Here is a 20,449-nt window from a genome sequence, read left to right on the forward strand (position 1 = left end):
ATTTCCTGTTGTGAGTTTATACAGCTGAGGGAGGCATAGGTGACAATTAAGTTATTATAAAAGTAAATGAGAAGAAAAAGGATTGAAGAGGGATTGCTGTGTATGGGAGAAATGTGCATTAATTCAATTGCAAAAGCTCTGACTGACAGCAGGCTGTGATTGTTTGAGAGAGCTGGCAATTTCAGTAGTCTGTTTGCCAGATCTTAATGTGAAGTCCAGACTCCAAGGCGGTATTTGGAAGATAATTCTCAGTGGGTGCTTCTGTTACTTTTTCCCTCCTTCCTATCTCTAGGAAAGCTGTCTATAAATTATTTAAATTCAGCAAATCAAGCAGGTCTCTGTGAACGTTTGCAAAGAAGACAGAATTTATTTTAAAAACCGACTGATGATAATAAAATAGATCTTTTTTCAAGTGAAAGAAGCTATCTACTTGTAGTTCCTGGATACAAAGCCCAGACATCTGAGACAATTCGAGAGCAAACTAACATTTTTCAGTTCACTTTCCACATCATGTTTTTTTATAAACTCCGATACCCGCCAGTTAACTTACATATAATTAGCATTGTTTCTTAGGCAAGGTAAACATGGTTATAGCATTTGTGTCTCTCCCAATATTTAAAGCAAAACACTCAGTAGAAAGAAATGCCTTCCTTTAAGGAAAATGGCTTTTTGATTAACCTTAATTTGCAAAATAAGACACAGCAGGATGAATATTTGCACGTCAAAAGAATTCATTATTTGACAAAAAAAATTACTACAAAATTCCTTTAAATTACAGACTCAGGGAATATAGTTTAAATATACTTTTTTTTTTATTAATGTTATGATAGATTACAACCTTGTGAGATTTCAGTTGTACATTTTTGTTAGTCATGTTGTGGGTACACCACTTCCCCCTTTGTGCCCTCCCCCCACCCCCCTAAATATACTTTTATTAAGCATAATTTAATTAATATGCAAGTTTTCAGTAACAGCAATTACAATAAAAACAGTAAATTTCTGAGCAGTTTTCTTTTGGCTTTTTGTTTTTAATAAAACAACCACCACAGACTTTGCCCGTATCATCCACTTCCTCAGCCAATAGATTTTGAAGAGATCTCTTCATATTCTCCTAACACAGAACTCTAAAACCACATGGAAGAATGAAACCTTTTTATGTAAGGGCTATAGGATGGAAGCTTTCTCGAAAAGTAATTAGCGAAATTGTGGTGAAGGATAAAGGAGGCAGGACAATGTCAGCTTTTAAATGTCCATTTATCACACATTCCAGATGATGGAAAAGAAATGCTGGAGCAATAGGTCAGCTGTTTTAATGTTTCTCCCTGAATCAAGGAGGGAGGGGACGTTATGGATCCCAGCTGTGCTTACTTTCAGGCTTCCTGGCTCTTTACCATTCTGTAGTTTGTAGTCTACGTGGTGCAAAGCTCAGGGGATATTTCAGTCCAGCAGCTCTTGCCCAGGTTAGTTTTCTTTTCTTTTTTATGAAGAGTATCAGATACTTGTAATGCTCAACACACCGCCATGATGCACTTAAATGCCAGGACAGGACAAGAGAGAGAGGGGTCGGGGAGAGGGGGAGAAAGAAAGGGAGATGAGAAAGAAGGGATGAAGCAAGAGTGGAAGGGAGGAAGAAAGACTAGAAAGGCAAAAAATGAGCCTAGTGTATTCCAGTAAGTTCCAAAGAAGGAAAAAAGGAAGAGAGAAAGGAAGGAAGGAACCAAAGGATCAGGAATTGAGAGGACTGAAGGCCTTACCTATTTTTTTACTTCCTGAGTTTTAGTGTGCATCATAATTACTTGGAAAGCTTGTGAAATGAAGAATCTCAAGACTTGCCGACAGTTTCTGGTTTGTCTGGAGCCCGGGAATCTGCATTTTAACAAGAAACAAGTTCATAGTCGTACTGGTGTTGAAGGGCTGTTTCTCCCAGGTATTGGGGCCTGTGGAAGTTGCCTGAAGATGGACCATAGGCACAAAATGAAGTCCCATAAGCAGAAAGAAAGAACATTTCAGAGGGAACTAGGGAACGTGGTCAGAGAGGTCCGCAATGAGCAAAACAAAAAGGACACTAATGAGATGTGGGAGAAAGCGTGTTAAAAGCTGAAGCGAGTAGCTAGAGAGAGTCTTTTTAGCTTATAACATCCAGATTTGCCTGTTGAGATGAAATAGAAGACAGGAAAAGGAGAAGAAATAGAAGATGACCAAGTTGCTGTTAAAGCATTTATTAAATTAGCCCACACTTCTAGCTAAATTCCCTGGTCATTTGATCAGTCTTATGTCCCAACATTTCTCTTTGAGATACTTATTGCACCATAGCAAAATCATAAGAAAGTCCTATCAGAAATAAATGACTGATTGAATTCATTGCCCTTATTCTCAGAAGTTCTACTGAGGTGCCTACCTTCTGTAGAGAGGAAGATGGAATTTCAGAGGAGCTGAAAGGAAATCACATTCAGAAGAGATAGGATCTAAAATCGCCAGTAGAAAGATGGAAGCCTGTTATTCCCTGCCTCAGGAAAGAAAACATCAAAACTTCAAAGTTCAAGTGCCTATTTTAAGAGTTTAGAGTTCAAAATGGCATCTGGTTAGCCACTGGTGATTACAAAATTTCTATGTATGGAAGGCTTGGAGGCAGCAATAGGGTTGGAAGGAAGCCCGAAGTTGGGTTTGCATAGCATTTTACATTAAGTTTGAGAAAGTCAGCTGTTCATCTCAAAGGATAAAGGGTGATGGGGATTATTGGTGGTGGCTTAGGGGTGGCTAAAACCATCCCAGACCCTTTTTTGGTGTGCCAACAATGAGGCTACTACTCCCTGAGGCAGGCTCACACAATATCTCACTAAAACATCTATAAAACCACAGGAAAAATGAAAACATGAGTCTTAAAGAGACTAATAAACTGTTGCCTATGTTCTGGAGGGGACTGGACTGAATACGAAGACCTTAAAATAACCTCTGCACACCCTCCCACCTGAAATGAAGGAAGGTGGACGTCCCCACCCCTGCAGCCTCTTCGTTTCAAAGCAGACACTTACTGGTCTACCAATCCACTCAGTGCCCTTGGGCCATCCTCATGAAGGCATCGGGGAACATCTGGATCCCCCCCATGGCACACGCACGCATGGGATGCCACCTCTGCGCCACATCCCTCTGCCAATGCTGCATTATAGCTCTCACACAGTGTTAAATATCACATTGAGCCACTATAGATAGGGCTTCTCTAGGCCCAGGGGAGCAGTCCACTAACTCCAAGATCGTCATTTTCCCTAACACATTTTCTAGATGTTTTTTATTGACCTCCATGCTAAGGGGAGGAAAGTGAGATCACTGGGATCTGACTTTATCCTCTCTCTTCTTTTTCTTCAAACTCCACTAGAAAAAGAACAGATGGACTGTCATTCCTTTCTATGTGACAGAGTTTGCTTACTGAGTTCTCTCTGCTTTATATGTGTAGCAGAACTCTATGATCAAGTCAGCAGTCATGTAAGTGAGAGCTTAGGGAATTTAGAAACTCCTTTTCTCTCTGGGCAAAGCCACTTGACAGTCAGAAGCTGACCATTAAATGCTTTCCTTCTCTTGCATTCCTGCTGTTAACAGTCCTAATTACCCCTGACCCTTATCCAAGTCAGATGGAGGGTCAAAAAAGGAAAACCATACTAAAATATTTCCGAAAATATTTTTCATATTACACAGACATTCCCCCAGTTTGTCATTGTTTTGAGCGTTGCTTGTTTTTATTTATAGCCATTTTTAATTGTTGTGTGATTCCCTTATTGAATAAGGGAGCAGACTGCCGCCTCAGGACTGTTGCACTTAGCTTCCCTTCAATCTGCAATGCTCACCATCACCCCATCTTCATCTCCTTATCTGCTCTCCTCAGGTCTATGTTCAAATGCCATCCTTACAAAAGGTCTTTCCTGACCATTCCATCTCAAATAAGCACTCCCCTAATTACTTTGCATTCACTTTTCTCTAATCTTCTTCATAGCACTTATTACCACCTGACGTATTATTTGTCTATTGGTTGATTTTGTCTCCTCCCATTGGAATGTAAGCTCCTTGAAGGAGAGGTATATTTTGTTAACTGTCATATCCCCAAGGTCTAAACTTGGACTTTTCTGCATTTATTAAGATGTATTTTTTTCCTCCTTTGACCTCATTTTGGGATGACTTATGAATAAAATTACAAATCATTTTTAAATTCCTAGAAGTAATTTTACGTAGTTATTTTGAAAACGTATAATATTGCCATCTGTTTTATAATGTTGCTTTTAGAATATTTTCATCTATATTTATAAGTAAATTGATTTGTACTCTCTTTTACTGTATTAAAATCTGTATTAAAATCTTCTTGTGCTTCTTGTAATTTTTGCTTTAGATACTTACTGCAATATCATTTGATCCACAAAGGTTCATTAGTACATCTTTTGGATAAATTATACTGTCTATTCATATGAGCTGTCCATCTTAATCTCATTTAATTTTTTCCTTGAATATTACTTATTCTGAACTCATAATGCCACCCATGAGTTTTTTAAACTATCATTTGCCTCGTATTTTCCCATTCTGCTTATTTTCAAATTTCTATTTTCTTTTTGTTTTGGGTCTGCTTCTTTTAAAGAGCATATAATTGTTATTTTGTTTGATCCCTCAACCATTTCAAAAAACTTTAAAAATTTTTTCAACTATGCCTGTACCACGTGTGTTTTCTGATTATTTAGAAACAATTCTCAGATATCATGTCATTTTATATTTAAATATTTCAATGTATATCTCTAAAAGAAAATAACTCTACAAACATAGCCACAGGGGCCAGCCTGGTGGCATAGTGGTTAAGTTCACACTCTCTGCTTTGGCGTCCTGGGGTTTGTGGGTTTGGATGCCGGGCATGGACCTACACACTGCTTGTGAAGCCATGCTGTGGTGGCATCCCACATACAAAATAGAGGGAAATTAGCACAGATGTTAGCTCAGGGATAATCTTCCTCACCAAACAAACAAAAAATCATAACCACAATACTATTATCACACTTATGAATTAGTAATAGTTCCTTAATATCATCAAATATCCAGTCACAACTCAAATTTCCCAATGGTTTCATTTTTTTAAACAAAATTTATTTGATCAGAATTGAACTAATGTCCATACATTGCGATTGGTCAACATGTCTCTTAGGTTCTGTTTAATCTAAAGTTCCACCTCTGTCTCTGTATTTTTTTCTTACTCCTCTATCCTTTAGTCAAATCCCCCACCTACAACTGTCCCAAGCTGAGTTGTTAAGAGAGAGCCCTGGGGCTTGACAATGAATGGTTTTCTTCACTGGTAGCTTCCCTCTTCATTTACATTTCTCAGGTTTCATCAATATGGTAGACTGAGTCAAGTACAACAGGTGATCTGTCCCTGCTGCTTCTGCTGTGTCCCCAGCTTAATCCTGGCTTCACTAGATAATACAGATGAGCAGTGAGAATCGCATGTAGTCACTTACATAAACTCCCTGAAAATCCTCACTTTCCTACTTTCTCCCGTTGTATCCTGGGGCTGAGGAAAGGGTGCTGTTATAGCTAGGGCCTGTTGTGCCATCTCTTATTATACCATGCAAGTCTGTCCCACCAGTAGCATCTCTCTGTAGAAAATGTGTACTTGGAATCTCTTTATTTTCAGCTGTCAGCCTTACTCACCCATTTTTGTAAAACTGGAAAAGTTTTATCAACATCCTATTAGATACATATAGCATTTCATCTCCCATATCTCTCTTCCACATCGTCTATCTTCTCTATTAAAAATTCCACGGGCTGGCCCCATGGCCAAGTGGTTAAGTTCACACGCTCCACTTTGGCAGCTTGGGGTTCACTGGTTTGGATCCTGGGTGCAGACCTACACACTGCTCGTCAGGCCATGCTGTGGTGGCGTCCCAGATAGAAGAACTAGAATGACCTACAACTAGGATATACAACTATGTACTGGGGATTTGGGGTGGTGGGGGCAGGAGGAAGGTTGGCAACAGATGTTAACTGAGGGCCAATCTTCCTCACCAAAACAAACAAACAAACAAACAAACAAACTACAAAGTCCACAATCCCATCACAACACTATTCTCTGGTTACACTCTGTTCTAGAAGTCCAGCAGTGGACCCATAAATCTGATTTATAGAAATGCCCATTCTGCTACTTGTTGGTTTTGCTTTTATTTTTTATTTTTGGCAATTGTATTTTTAAATCTATAAGAATTCATGCTTGCTTTCCAATTACTACTTTCTAATACAATCTAAGGGAAGCCTGTTTTAATTTCGTCTATGCATTATCCTCTAAATCTCATTGGGAATATCAATTAGAATTTTTTTTTAAAGTTCTATTTAGTTTTCTCCACTACCGCTGTTTACTGAGGCCGTTTTCTCTGATTTTTCAGAAGAGAACCACTCTCCTTTCTGGTGGCAGACTCTTTCCTTTCATCTAGTTATTTTTCACTGTCCACTCATTTATGAATGAAGGGTTAGAACGGTCAGCACCAGTAGCCAACACGGGCTTCCTTAACACTCTTGTTTAGGGCGTGTTTAATATTCCTTGGTAGTCCTCTTCCCTTCACGTCCTGCCTGGTCTAGGGCAAGAAATGTAGGGATCCTGGATAAGGTGAGTCAGCTGGTGAAGACTTTCTTCTTTTCAAGATGTGCAAGCTAGAAGTAGACCTGAAGAGCCATCTCAGAACTGCCCCGTTAGTGAGTTCTTGGGTGCCAAGGCCCTGATCAATTTACTCTATTACTTGCCCGAAGTGAAGTTCAGGCTGAAAGATATGCCAGCCTTTCTGCACGTGGGGTACTCAAAGTGGCTTTCGACATCCTCTGGTTTGCACTCTGGGGACTGACTGAGCCTCACCCTCCCCACTCACACAGCCTTTGCCCGTGGAATCACAGGGAGGTTGACATCTGGTTAGAGATGTAGTTGCCAGTGGGAAGCAGGAAGGGGTGACCATGGTCACTGAGCATGAGTGGGGTTCTGTTGGTATCCTGAGCTGTTTCCACTCCCCATCCCCAAGGTGGTTTAATGACGAAAACTTCCATTTAGCAGAATTTCTGACTCCATTCTCTACTTCAGAAGCTTGCTACAGAGAATTCTCCATTTAATTTATTTGAGCTGTCTTTACCAAATGAAATCTGGAAATAAATGTCAGAATTGGTCACTCTATATGAGGGGCAGAAGCTTAGTGGACTTTGTATTCATTATTGTGATGTAATGGTTAATCACAGTGCTCACCATTCTCATAGCTGCATCTAAGGAAAACTGCCCTGTCCTATCCTATGCCCTGCTAGTGGAGGGAATAGCCCTAGGCAGGCGTGTTTTGTAGCATAGGAGCCTCCCCTTTAACCCACAACATTCAGTTGTCAGGGAGAGGAGAGGGCATCTAAACCAAAGGCAGCCAATCCTTTAAGGAAGCCTGGAACAAAAACGTTCTGTCCAAATAGGGATGAGCTGGGCTAATCGATTCTCACTCTCAAGAATTCAAATGAGGAAATGTGGTGAGAATCAGGCGATGGCAGGAAGAAGAGATGATAAAAAGGTGTATGGAGAGAGGTCTTGAGGTACATCAGGGATCATGATGAAGTTAAAATTATGAAGAAGCAGAAAACATTTCATTTCAACAAAGGGCTTAGAGTCAAGTGTGATGAATTCAGCTGATAGTAGGAGAAGCAAGAAGACACAGAGAGACTAGACGTTGAGAGAGCAATCGAGTCCCCTTAAAGGTGGGCATCAAAGTGAGTATCTACTACCCTCCTTCTCTCAGAGATCCAGATCCGGGCTCCATGAGATCACTCAGAGCAGCAGAGTGTGCCTGGACTGAGGTATGTCTATGTCACTTATACCCTCTGGCTTTTGGGGGAAGATGATTGGGTTATTAATCATCAAACCATACACTTTTCTGAAGTTGCGAAAATAGAAAAGCGTCAGATATTTTATGGGAAAAAAGTTTCTCAACTTTCATTTTTTCCTCTATTTGCACTTAAAATTACAGAGAGAAAGAAATAGTATTTTGTTCTGAAATATTCAGTGAGAATCGTTAGCAGAGTAGGTGCAGTCTCCCTGATGATTAAGAATGACACAGAAATGCCCCTCACAAAATCCAAGCAGGCAAATCTTTTAGAAATGAATCAAAATGAAGTTCTAATAGTTGAGGGGCTTCCCTGTTAATATTTGAGCACAGATGTTTGCTCTCATTTAATAAGAGTGTCAGATTTGTTGTCAGAGAAGAAAGCAATCGGTGATGGCTGCAATAGCTTATAGAGGCTGAAGAGAGAAAAGACCGTGGCCAGATGGAGTGCAATTAAGGAGACATTATGGAATGGAAATTATCTGTTATGAAAAAGTGGAGAAGGTCATGGTGAAAGATTCAGAAAAATAGGAATATTAGAATAGATGCTAAGCTCCTATAGAAAAAAGAGCTCTAAAATACAGGGGCTTCAATAACATAGGAATTTATTTCTCTGTCAAGTAACAGTCTAGTGGTGAGCGGTCCAGGTTGGTGGGGCAGCTCTCCTGTCTTCAAGCGGTCATTCAGGGACATTATTTGTTCCATCTTGTTGCTTCTCCAATCCCTAGGATGTTGTCCGCACTAATTGTTTGAAATCGGATCAAGTAGAGGAGGAAGAACAGAGATGGAGGGCAAGCAAGCAAATTTCTCTTAAGCAAATGATATAGAAAGTGCAGGCATCTCTTGCATTCACACTCTTCCACTTCCATGGATGAGAGCATGGTCACAACTGGCTGCAAAGTAGCCTGGGAAGTGCAGGCTCTAGCTGAACATCCATGTGCCCAGCTAAAATTCCACTATTAGGGAAGAAGAAAAGAAAGGATTTCTGGTAACCACCAACAATTTGCCACGCCAAGTGAATCCCTATATAGGGAAGAAAGCTCCTGAAAAGTATGGAAACTAAGGTCAATAATGTCTTTCCCTAAGAGCCCAAAGCCATCTTTGTGGGTTACTGGCCAAAGGGGAAGTCTCTGGAGTCTGGCACAATAGCACAAATGGAGCCTCTTAGTTACCACCATAAAACTTCAACTATTGTTGAAATCGTTTTCTTTTTCCTACCTCCCCAAGGATTCTTGGTGAAAGCACAGAATATTTTCTTTGACTTTCTAAGAGAGACAATCTACACTCTCTCTTTTAATGCTCTGAAAGATTAGCTCTGCTCAGGGATAGCCTCAAATCTCAACCCTTTTCTTTTTCTCCAGAGCCTTCTTCAAGTACTTCATTGTTTCCCCTCACAAAGGAAAACAAGGCTAACTCTCTCCAAAGGGGCCAAGGACTCTTAGTTCTTTCATTCTGTCAGAACTCTTTGGGAGCCCAAAAAGCTTAAATAAAGATTGGAATTTGTTGGCTTATGTAAATTAAAAGTTCAAGGGACACACTATAGGTACACCTTGATCCAGGGGTTCAAATTATGTCATCAGGATATTATCTCAATCCCTTTATGTCTCTAAGTGTACTTTTCTGACTGTTGGCTTACCTCTTTGGCAAGTTCTCATTCATGGTGGCCTCCAACATTTCAGGCTTTCAGTTTCACAACTCCAATTGTAACAGGAAAAGAGAATACAGCCTTTCTCATCAGCTCAAGCAAAAGTACCCAGGATTGTACATCATTGGCTCTGATAGGATCACTGGCTCATCTTTGAATTAAACAGACTGACTGTGGAATTGAACGGCCAGGACCACACCATAGGAAAAGGTTAAGTCAACACAAAACACTAGAAAGGAATATCAAGGTGCTGTTAGCAGAAGGGAGAACGGAGGCTGGGCAACAAAATAACAACACATGTTCTCTACCCATCCACTTGCCTATGGAGTTGACAAATCTGAACTAGTGTTAGGGTGACTCTTAAATACCTGCCTTTGAGTAAGGATATTCTCTAAAGTCCTTTAAACTACATAGTTTCCATGAGTCTTTCTCTTGCAGTGTCATTCTCCAAATGTTTGTCATTATCAGGTCCCATGTCCTTTTACCTTGAGGGCAGGCACATGCCTTCTTACTGAGACCTACTGATCATGAGTCACGTCACAGTACTTGAGTTACATCATAGTCATTACCAGTTTGCAATTGTAACTCTTTGCAGTTTTGATTTTACAGCCCGCTTCCACTTTCTGTAACTTCAGGCCTCATTTTATTTCTAATGCAAATGGATTACTTTTTAAAAAAAGTTTCATTACCCTCTTTAAGATAATGAGGGACACCAAGACTAGAGCGTCCATAGCTAGAGTAATTTGTAAAGGATTTCAGGAAAGAAAACCTCCTTTATTTCCTAAGCAGAATAATAGACCTCTCCAAGATTCAGTACAGATTGGTCCTATCGACAGGTGGTTATACACCCTAGCATATTCTCTAAGCTTAAAACAGATAAGACGTTTGCCACAAAAATAGCAAGACCTTGTTCACATTAATGAGGATTAAATAGGGAGCAGGGAATCTAGGTTACCATTGTTCTCTTGGAGCAAGCTAGATTAGTTGGGACTGAAACAATGTAGTGTTGGGTGAGGTGGTTATAACACAGACTCTGAAACTTTTTTCCCTAGGTTGAAATTCTACTTCTACCACTCACTTCCTATTTGACCTTAGATAAGTTACTTGACTTCACTATCTCTTCATTTCTTCATCTATAAAGTGAGACCAATAACAGCATTGACCTCACAGAGCTGATGTGATCCTTATATGAGTTAATAGGTATAAAATGTTTAGAAGAGTGTGAGAACTATGAAATTAAGGTAAGAGCCATGTAAGTGTATAGTAAGAACTCTGTTCGTTATTAGTTAATTTTTCACAAATATTCATATATCCATATTCAAAGAACAAAGTGAGAGAAGTATTATTCAGTAGCAAATTCCTTGAAGAAACAACCAAAGCACAAAACCCACATTTTCTTTTTATGAATCTTGCCTAAATTACCCACATCTGAGTAAGAAAGTGGGAATGACATACTAATGGAAAAACAGGCTAATAAGCCTACCCTAGTTTCTCATTCAAGAGGTGGAATAATTTATGGGAAAGCTCTCAAGGCTTCTAAATGCTGCAATCAAATCACTATATGGAGAAAGCTACAAAATCAAATTCCAAACAATGAAAACATCAGTTTCTTAATGGAACAGTTCCAACCATCTGGCATTCATATGTTGTTTGCAGGGGCGGTTATTGTGCAGACATAATGACCCAGTCCCACCTCTAGGCAAGAAGCTTTCATGAGGGAAGTTTACCCTGGCCATTTGTAGCTGGTTAATGTTACCAGAAGAGGTTTTTTTTTTTTTTTTTTTTTTTTTTACTGTTCCACTGTTAAAGTTTCCAATTTGGACTTTTTTCAAGAGAACGCAAATAGAAGGAGCTTCAAATATATTTGTAGAGTGCAAGAGAATGGGCAGGAGATTTCAACATCTTGGAAAGAAATTTTTCTTCAAGGCAGTTTTTAAAAAAGAGGTACCCTCTTACATATGCTGGATACAATCTTGATTATAATCAATTATCTCTTCTAAACAGGTTTAAATTAAATATTGGATAATTCTCTTAGTACACATTAAAAGCTGATTTTGAATAAAACTTGGAACACAGAAAAAAATGGCATTTCATTTTTCTTTGAATGAACTGTCAATTTCCTTAGCATATTATCTTCTCCCTTTACATGGAACTTGACCTGTAGTTGAAGGTTCATTCATTCACTTAAAATTAATTAACCCAACAAGTATTTACTAACCCTTTACTAAGTATTGGATACTACTGAATTAGGCATAGTTATTTAACAGAGTGTAAAAAGATGAGTTTTTAAGAAATGAGAACAGGTGTGTTATGAAAAGGGCAGATTGATAAAAAACTGTTAAAAGCATGAGAGATTTTTTTGAAAAAGGTAATTGGATAAGATGAAAAAGAAGATGGAAGACAAAAGGGAAACATGCAAACAAATTTAAAATTCAATGTAAGTAAAATTGACATTGGAGTGACTAAAGAGAAAAAATGCTGTAGGTAATAGAATCAATCATGTGGATTTCACACTTTATAAGCTCTCCTAAGAGGCAGGGGGAAAACACAAAGAGATAAAAATGACAAGAGGGTAACTGAATGGAGAACAGAGCAAAATGAGCCAATGTATGGATAAGGCTATTTCTGAAGAAGACAGAACAAAGAAAAGAAAAGGCAGTGATTAACTATATAGTAGAAGAAAACTTTCCTGAACTTATTCTATAAAGATTTATAAACCTGTTACATAAAGACCTATTTTTGTAGATTTGAAGGAGTTTCTAGGTTACAACATAGTTTTCTTTTTCCTTTTTGAAGAGAATAGAAAACAGTCAAAGATATGCAAAGACTAAAATACATACCACCCATAAAGCCTTGTTGAAAAGTGCGAAAATTACTCCAAGTGACTGAGTTGTACCAAAGTGAGAGCATTTAAAAATTATTGTTAAGAAAAAGGATGAAATGAATAATTAAGCATTCAGCACCAGAAACTAAAGAGGATTACAAACTAAACCCAAGGGAGGCAATAGGAATGATTTGACTCTAAACAAAACAATGAGATACACACAGCAGAAAATGAATAGCATTGATAAATATATCCTATATATTTCTTTTTCTAAAGAGTAAAAAAAGACCTTTATCAAAGCAAATCGTTAGGAAAATGAAATATTAATCTACAGTACTAGGATAAACAAAGGGGTAAATACCATAACAATTCTAATACAAGCAACTTGAAAATCTTAACGAAATGACTATTACATGACAGTTATTTAAGCATAAACAGTAAGTTAACTTAAAAAGAACAGTGATTGTGGAAGATACTTATTATGGGTTGGGTTCCCTAGGAAGTAGACACTGAGGCTGAGTGAGGAATGCAAAGGGTTTATTGGAAAGTAACATCTATGAAAGAAAAAGGTAGAGAAGCAGGTTAGGGTAGGGCGAGCCATTAGACCATGATACAGACCCAAAAAAGTTTTGCTAGCCCACTATGAATCTTGGGAGCAAATATGGTCCATTGGAGAAGTCTCTCACTGGACAGTAATAGCTAAGCCCTTGTTCAGTCATTGACCATCGTCCACCATGGGAAGAGCATGATCTTGGCTGTCACTTTGCTCATTCATTGGCTGAAGGGATACCCTAAGAAGAGGGTGGCCTCACCTCAAAAGCTACAGACGACACTGAAAGTGCTAAAAGCCATGGACTATCTGCTAACCACACTCTTTCCAGCTGGTCAGTGAGTTCTTTCTTCAAACAGATCTGAATGGCACGTCTCCATGTCTGCCATAGTCTACTCCTTGCTTCACATGGATCCACGCCTCCAAACTTGCTGAGGAAGCAGCACTTCCAGGCATCTAGTGGGCCCCTCTTCCTGAGGAAAAACTTAGAAAAGGGAAGTGAGTGGGATTAACTACAGCCTTCATCATTGCAGTTCACCTCAGGGCCACAATTGGTACTTATTCCCTCCTCTCATGAATTATGTATTCTAAATTCCCCTCACCTTCAGCTAACACCTCTGCCAGTCTTGGTAACTTACATGGTGAGGCACAAACCTCATTCCTCAGGGGTCTGTGTCCTTGGTAACCACACTCTTCTTTAGTTGCTATATTTGTTTATTCACAGTCACAATCAGGGAAGGGAGTACCAAGAGGCACCCACCTGGGCCACGTGAGTTCTGCACATTTTCCTCCATGTCCTCATCTAATAACAGCAGCCCTATCTCCTCCTGCTAATTATCAGGGTGAATTATCCCTGAAGGGATTGTGACTGCACTTGCCTGCTGGGCTCTAGACACAAGGACCCCAAACTGTCCAGGCAGCAATCATAGTGTGTAGTTCAATGGAGCTTTTGCTGTAAGACTTTTGATTCTGGTAAGAGTGCAGAATGTCTACCTTGCAGATCCCAGAGTTGTGTGGAGAGAAGCACAAAGTCACACAGTAGGTCATTGAGAGTGATGTTCCCACCCTCTAACTTCATGGACTCATGTATTTTTCCTATTGGCAACAAGGCACCACATAAAGGTCTCTGATCTAATGCATATACTGAATCCTGAAAGATGGTTCCCCATCATGGTAGGGTACTATCTCCAAGTTGGTGCTTCAGCTTTGTCTTCAGCAGGACATTCTATCCCTCTGCAGGAAGCTTCTGGATAGAGCAGTATGTGATAAGACCATATGATTCATTCTTGAACTCTCTTTACTGTAAACTAAAAGCCTTGGTTGAATGTTGTGTGGGATTCCATGCCTGCGGATCAGGCATTCCAAAGGTCCTGGATTGCGATGCTGGTTGAGGTCCTGAGGGCAGGACAGGCAATGCCATATCCAGAATAGGTGTTTATTCCTGTGGAAATGAACCAAAAACCCTTCTAGAATGGAAGAGGCCCAACATAGTCAACTTGCCACCAAGTTACCAGTTGGTCTCCTCAAGAAACAGTCCATACTAGGGGCTCAGAGTTGGTCCATGCTTATGTCTATGCTTGGGGCTTTGAACTGGTCCCTATTGCTGGCAGTTTGGACATTCAGAAGCAGCATTAGAGGAATCAGCTTTGGTAAGTGGGAGTCTGCACTGTTGGGCCTATGCATAGTCTCCCTCTCTGCCACGGTGGCCACTTTATTCATGTATCCATCGTGCAGGTGACAAAGGCTGGCTCAGCATTCCTGTTTGTGGAGATGAATGGGAATTCTACCTCTTCCCTCTCCTTTACTAGTTGGAAGGATTACGGAAAAGGGAGGATCATGTTCTTTCAAGTTCATCTTGGAATAGATTATGACACAATGTAACATACACTTGCCAAAACCTATCCCTAACGGGTCAGATCCATGCTCTCTAAGTCTAAATTTCTACAGGCCAGTGCAGATCTCTCCCTGGCAAGAAGTCCACTTATTGTTATTGTTGTTAAGCTTTCAGAAACTTAAAGTCCCAGAAACGGGTTTTAAAGATAACTTTTCACAGACACTTTTCATGATATCTTCTTGGAAATTGGAGATAAATTAATCTCATCAGCAAATTCTATCCAGGCTCAATTGCTACCACTTCCTTCCTTCTGATGATAGTGCATCTTCCCAGGGGTTTTCAAGTGTCTTCCGTTACTGTTTCAAACTCCTTACACTCCATCTGCGCTCTGAAATGAGCAGTGACTTCTGCGAGGTCACCTCTTGTTTGCATGGCCGTATCTTATATCAAATTGGTTCTTATTCTAGGGTTTGTAATCTTTCCATGGTGCAGACACAAGGTGGCCAAGGGTTCTTAACAATCATGGCTAAGAACTCCATGCTTAGTGGATGTTATGGACTGAATTGTGTCTCCCTAAAATTCGTATGTTGAAATACTAACCCCCAGTACCTCAGAATGTGACTGTATTTGGAGATATGGCCTTTAAAGAGGTAATCAAGGTAAAAATGAGGCCATATGGGTGGGCCCTAGTTCAATAGGGCTGGTGTCCTTATAAGAAGAGGAGATTAGGACACAGACACATGCAGGCTGAGGGGAGGCCAAGTGAAGACATGTGGAGAAAACCACCATCTGCAAGCCTAGGAGAGAGACCTCAGAACAAACAACGCTTTCAACATCTTGATCTTGGACTTCTGGCCTTCAGAACAGTGGGACGATAAATTCTGTTGTTTAGGCTACTCAGTACTGTAGTACTTTGTTATGGCAGCTTTAGCAAACTAATACAGTGGGTATGAGTCTCAGTCAATAAACTTAGATATTCAGGAAGTATTTTTCTATATTTCAGATTAAATTCTTACTCTGGATTTCCCATTCCTCAGGGTTCGTGGGTAAACATGAGCTCAGTTCTTTTGGAGTTTTCTTCCATTCTTAGAGAATTACACACACCTATCCAGGTCAGTCACCATTCCAGAGTTTTATATAATGTCAGTGTGTTCAAGGGGCCCATCTAGGATTGGTCCTTAGAGGTTGCCTCTAAGACTTCCTTTGTCTAAGTCCACTGCTGCCATGCTACCCATGAGACATGAGCATCTGTTACTGAGCTATTCTAGGTGCCATCTACCTAAACAAATTTCGCAGTCTTTCCTTCTCAAGGGTTTTGCATTCTTCCCACAGCATTGCCAGGAAGCAGGGCAGAGGTGCCCTCTGATCTCAGGATACAGACCTCTCTCTGTCGCTCTTCCACTCGAAGAGTATTGTTTTTCCCTCGAGTCTATACATACCACTCTATGCCTGTGAATCCCCTTCTTCTAAAACCTTAGGCATTCTGTAAAAATTTTTGGCTCTTCTGTTTTCTGTTTTGCCATATACTTTCCTGAGCAATGAACACAGAGCATATGACTGACTCTTCAACAATGAGAGAGAAGAAAGTAGAAACACAGGGAGAAGAAAACATGGAATAAAAATCTCAAACTACAGTCCCGTCATATACCTATTCTATCCCACTAAAGACAGAAGAAACTATACAGTATTGATTATAGAAATATATTTTATGGTTGTATAGAATTAGGATACTAGCCATGGAAAATCACAGTCTTTATACATAGGAATATCTATTGACTTGTTTACTATAAAGTTAACTTTTATAAGATATGTTTATCATGTTTCTTGGTTTTACACAGGAGTACAATCATTTTCTGCTCTTAGATGTTGTAGCGCTCATATGTGTTTAATCACAAAGGTAGTCCCCAGAGAATATAATGGCTGAACATTCTTTCATAATAGTTTGTTTTAGAAATACCATTGTATGGATAGACCCAAATAATTTCACCTGCATTAAAAATTTATTATTTACAAACAATAAATTGCACCCATCTTAAGCGTTCAGTTCAGTGGGTTTGAACAATTGTATACACCCACGTTACCACTACACAAAGCAAGATATACGACATCTCCCTCACCCCAGGAAGTTCCCTTCTGTGTCTTTTCAATCCCTACTCCCTAGGCAATCATCGTTCTGTTTCTAACATCATAGATGAGTTTTGCCTGGTCTGGAACTTCATAGGAATGCAGTCATATAGTAGGCACTATTTTGTGTCTGTCTTCTTCTGTTTAACCTGTTTTTGAGATTCACCCATATTGCTGTGTATGGCGGGAGTTTGCTCTTGATATTGCTGACTAGTCTTCCATTCATATCCATTCTCTTTTTAAGCCAAAGTAACTAGTAGATTCCCAAAATTTAGTGGCTCAAAGAACAAGGAATATCTTTTCACATAAAAGTCAAGAGAGGGTCTTCATGTCAGTAGGGAGGCTCTCCTTCACGTGGCCACTTAGTATCAGGACTTAGGGCTGCCTGTCATCTTCAAGCCATGGGTTCCAAGGTTGGTGTGGGCATCACCATCCCAGTCAACCCAAACGGACAAAAAGCATGAGGGAGCACGTGTGAGAAGATTTTAGGGAGTCCTAGAATCTGCAGAAATCACTTATGTGTACATTCTACTGGAGAGAACTCTGTTATGTGGCCTCAACTACTTGCAAGAGAGGCTGGGAAATCTAGCCTAGCGGGTGCCCAAGAAGGCAAGAATGGATATTGTTGTTAGAGGCCTCTGCTATGATAGGTATACTCTACATTTATCTGTAGAGCAGTTTCATAGCTTTGATTAGATTCTGAAAGGGGTCTACATTAAAAAATGTTCCAGGGGCTGGCCCGCTGGCATAGTGGTTAAGTTCTTGTGCTCTGCTTCGACGGCCCGGGTTCACAGGCCTGGATCCTGGGCATGGACCTACACACTGCTCAGCAAGCCATGCTGTGGCAGTATCCCACATACAAAATAGAGGAAGACTGGCATAAATGTTCGCTCAGGGCCAATCTTCCTCACACACACACAAAAAAAGTTCCAGAGCCTCCTGTTAAGGGACCACTAGTACTGCTGATTCCACCTTGCTCTAGAAGATATAATAAGCTATCAAGTCAAAACAACAGGATAACATAAAATATACATGGCTTAGGAAAACCCTCTGACGCATTTTTGCCCAGGGTGGCCCAAAACTGTTAATATTCCTTGGAATACTCATTGCAGGACTTGAGGCTGACATCATATCAACTACTGGAATTCACACAAATCCAGCATATTAGAACCAGCCATATTTTATTTGAAAGAAAGGAGCAGACTCTTTTATGGTTTGTGCTTTTTGTAACTTGTATAAGATATTCTTCTCTACCCTGAAATGATGACTATATTCTAAAAGTTTAGAAGTTTTATTTTGCAAATTTAGGTCTTTACATCATTAAGAACTTATATTTGTTTACGGTGTGAGGTAGAGATCCCACGTTATTTTTTTAATTTAATATCTATAGAGAGAGTGCTAATTATCTCATGTTTTTAATTTTCTCGAATCAATAATTTTTGGTACTTTACATTTACTAAAAAGAATCTATTTTATATAAGCTGTTAAATGTCACAATATTCTCTTAGTCTTAAAATTCTACTGAAACTATAATTATAATCTCATTCATAGTCTTATTTCTTTTCTCTTTTTTCCCCACTACAAGTCTTACTAGAAATTTACCAATTTTGTTTTATAGAACTAGCTTTTTGGTTTTTTTAAATTTATTTATTTATTTATTTTTTTGGTGAGGAAGATTGGCCCTGAGCTAACATCTGTTGCCAATCTTCCTCTTTTTTTTTTCTCCCCATAGCCCCACTGCATAGTTGTATATCCTAGTTGTAGATCATTCTAGTTCTTCCATGTAGGATGCTGCCACAGCATGGCTTGATGAGTGGTGTGTACGTCTGCGCCAGGATCTGAACCAGCAAACCCTGGGCCACCGAGGCGGAGCTTCTTTGTATCCAGGTCTATTTTTAGCTCTAAAATTACACATGTAACAGAAAGATGTGATAAGAAAAAGGTGAGCAGGCGGTCACTGTGTTTAGGATTTTCATTTCATTGCAGTCTAGTCTTCATACAGGGCTGCTGTACACACAATTCCAACTTCTCCCCATTTCTGGAGTTTTCTTGTGCCACTTTTACCCTAAAGAGTGTTATTTTTATTTTATTTTTTTACTAAATTGGGCCACCTCACCCACCTCTGCCACTGGCCTTTTAAAATAGAAAGGTTTCCTAAGGAGAACGAGGGGAAAAACACCAGAGAGGCACAAATACCCCATTTTAAGGAGGAAGAAACCTACGCCGGGGGGACCTGAAAAACCTTCCCAGGCAGGCTGAGTTCGCTCAGGGCACTGTTTCACCAAAATATATTCTTTGACTCTGTCTACATTAATAGACTGGGGGGAAAGTTTCCAACAGATCTTTTTGCTGATAGCTTTGATTATTCTGTAGTAGAAAATTTCAAAGGCTTTTTGCCAGACGGAAGGGAACGTGGGAAGGAGGAGAGAACTGGCATGACCAGCAAACCCTTCTGGATAAACAGTAGAGCCCACAGCAGTGACAGCAATTTTTTGGTCCTAAATGCTTTGCAAATTATAATCCTTAGACCACTTGATAACATCAATAATCTGACAAAAAGTCTACAGTATCCTTTAAGATATTAATGTAAACTCTGCTTGAAATACGCTTCATTAAAATTCTCTTCATTTGGCAGAAAATGTTTGTTCTCACTTTGACGGCACCAGCTATCTTTGGGTCTGGCTCTGCTGAAGTCATTTGAAGAAACAAATCTAGGGAAACAAAGCTTGGCAGAGGTTAAGAGAGAAGGCCTAGGCCAGAAAGCATTAGGGTGACAATCCAAGAAAGGGAATAAGTCTGAATGGCCAGAGGGCCACAGACAGATAAAGACATTAGAGAAAGCATATCAAGGTAACCTTCTTCATCTCCATGGAAACAACCTCATCCACTCGAGTGTTTCAAGAAGCTTGTTCAAATATATTGTCTTACTTTGATAAAGACAACTTGGAACCCAATACAGTAGACTGTACTGGTATTAATATCCCGTTTTACAGATGAGAAAACTGGCTGACTTGGAACACCACACTAGTTTTGATGGTTTCATTTCTGTGCTGAACTGGATTCTGTATCAGATTTCATTTTCTCTGTCCTTGTACACTGGGTGTACAACCTACATTTGACTTTAAAGTTGTTGACCTAAAGCTGGCTGCAGAGTAGTCTCATTCAGACAGGTCCACGCTTGTCACGAAGACAGGTCTGTCCAGGCTGACCTTGTGTTTTGTTCTCCATTTCATTTTAGGCCACAGTAGACCAAATAAACAGGAAATCAAGTGTTTCCCGGCAAATAACTTAGAACTCTGAACCCACATGTATTGTGAGGACAGAATTCCCCACTTGATGTTAGAAATCACGAAAGAGTAGTTAAGCATTTAATGCATAGTTAAAGCAGAAGCAGCCGTATTTCTTAAGATGGTAAGAGAGAAAATCAATATATTGAAAAATATTCAAGCTAAGTGGTAGACAAGAAACTCATTTGCATTTTTGATGTATGAGGAAGGACGAAACATTAAAATAATTAATTTTTAAATTAAGTAAATAATTATTTAAAAATATTTATTGATATTAGTAATATAATAATTTAATTATTTTAAATAACAATTTTAAATATTCTTTT

The 20,449-nt window shown here is 39.5% G+C and overlaps 1 protein-coding gene across 6 annotated transcripts in view; it reads left to right on the forward strand.

The window, feature by feature from the left end:
* LPAR1 (lysophosphatidic acid receptor 1) overlaps positions 1 to 20,449 on the forward strand; it is a 218,424-nt gene that overhangs the window by 63,993 nt on the left and 133,982 nt on the right. The window lies entirely within an intron of this gene.

Source organism: Equus asinus, chromosome 10, assembly GCF_041296235.1.
Source record: "Equus asinus isolate D_3611 breed Donkey chromosome 10, EquAss-T2T_v2, whole genome shotgun sequence".
NCBI lineage: Eukaryota > Metazoa > Chordata > Mammalia > Perissodactyla > Equidae > Equus > Equus asinus.